The sequence below is a fragment of the Bison bison genome, unplaced genomic scaffold, assembly GCF_000754665.1.
Source record: "Bison bison bison isolate TAMUID 2011002044 unplaced genomic scaffold, Bison_UMD1.0 scf7180017864299, whole genome shotgun sequence".
NCBI classification, from domain to species: Eukaryota; Metazoa; Chordata; class Mammalia; order Artiodactyla; family Bovidae; genus Bison; species Bison bison.
This window is the reverse complement of record NW_011494871.1, coordinates 388950-390716: the sequence shown is the minus strand read 5'-3', so window position 1 is coordinate 390716 and position 1767 is coordinate 388950. Positions and strand designations below refer to the sequence as shown.

The window sequence follows — 1767 nt, the reverse complement described above, 5'->3', positions numbered from 1 at the left end:
TTAAAAATAAATTAAAAAAATGAAAATTTACAAATAAAACAGGACACCACAGCTGCTGAACTCAGGCCTGTAACCAAAACTGGTTAAGTTCAAATCCTGTTTAAACAAATACTACTACCTGGGTTATCTGCTTAGGCCTGTTTCCTCCTCTAAGAATTAGGAATAAAAACACTAAGTTTTTATAAAGATTAAACTATTTAATATGTTAAAAATTAGTCTGGACATGTGTTGATAATTATAGAATGTAAATGATAGGTACACAGAGGTTCAATATACTATTTTCCCTCATAAAGTTGATAGTTGCCATAGTAACTTTAAAGAAAAAAAAACTTATGCTAGCATACAATACAGGCTCAATACATGCTATTTTTATGACCCCTGCAGGCCATTTGCCAAGATTTCCTTAAAGGAAATAATACATGAAAGCACCGGGGACCTGCCTAAAGTGGTATTTGCTTAATACAAGTTGCCATCCTCACATCATCCTTCACAATCAGTATTCAGTTTGTGTTCATTGTCTATTATTTTTTGACCCATTTGAGACTTAATATTTAAGCATAAGCGACCATACTCATGACTCACCTTTGGCAGAGACCTGCAAGTTAACTATTGGTGGGCTCCAGAGATATAATGTGTCCAGAACAGTAACTTCACTGATATTTTGTAACTCATTACAACGGATGGAAAATGACCCGTTATGTTTATCTTACTGTCTAGCACATTACGAGGCTACTTTAAAACCGACAAATTGCAAGCATTAAACGATAACTCTCAGGTAACACTTAACACGTCAGGAACAACTCAAGGGAACACTAAGCATCACAAAAGATTTGGGGCTAAGAGTAACCAGAGCAGGGAACTAGGTGATAAAGTAAGACAACAGGAGGAGGGGGCCTCATGCCTTTCCTAAGCAAACACTTTAAAGACATCCACCAACTCATGAACCCTAAGAGTCAAAATTTGTGTTTTACATCACACACTCAGAGCTAAATCCGTCGTTTTGCTTCTCCAACCCCTTCAATCAATTCTCCATTGAAAAGGAAGAGAAAGTGTTAAAAGATGGTTGCAGACCAGGCGTCAAACGAAACGACTTCAATTCCCACCCTGGAACTCTAGAGGGCGCCAGCAATATGCCCTCCTTCCTCCACCCCTCCTCCCGGGTAACGTGAGCAGCTGCAGGAGCCCGTATTCTGGTTGCTGAGGTTGGTATTGCAGCAGGAGCGCTCTCTGCAGCGGTGCAAACAGCAGCGCCCACTCCCAGCTGCCTCACCAGCCATTATCCAAGCTGCGCCCCGGGGGCAGTGCCACCCAGGGGGAAGCTCCTCCCCCTCAAAACAACGGGGACGCACCGGTCCCCAGGCCGAGGCCCTACATTAACCTGCCAACGTCTTCTAGGAGCATCAAATTAGGGGCAAAAGACTCACAATCGGGGTGTTGTCCTCCTCACGCTCAGCCAAAGATGCACCAGGTAAGGATGAATTCAAGTCCTGGTCCTGGGATAAGAGAAAAAATGAAAAAATGGATCAACAACATCTAACCAGGTGGGAGAACCAAACCTTTTCCACCAGAAGGAGGCAGAGAACTGAGTAAGAGGTCAAGGAGGTTCGGACCTTCGATTATTGCTCCCTAGTCAGGCACCAACAATCCCCTCCAACGTAAAGTAGAGCAAAACGGCATAAAATTTTTATTTGGGACCAAAACCCACGTGAAAGGCAAACCCTGGGGGGAGGAGGCGGAGGGCATCAGGCCTGCTCGGGGGGAAGGGGG

General features: G+C 44.0%; 1 protein-coding gene across 2 annotated transcripts in view; it reads right to left on the bottom strand.

The window, feature by feature from the left end:
- ZMYM2 (zinc finger, MYM-type 2) overlaps nucleotides 1–1761 on the bottom strand; it is a 65867-nt gene extending 64106 nt beyond the window's left edge. For both annotated transcript variants that reach the window (XM_010851172.1, XM_010851174.1), the window contains exon 1: nucleotides 1425–1761. The gene's annotated coding sequence lies outside the window, so the exon portion shown is untranslated. The remainder of the gene's footprint in view (nucleotides 1–1424) is intronic.
- Between the last annotated feature and the right edge of the window lie 6 nt (nucleotides 1762–1767).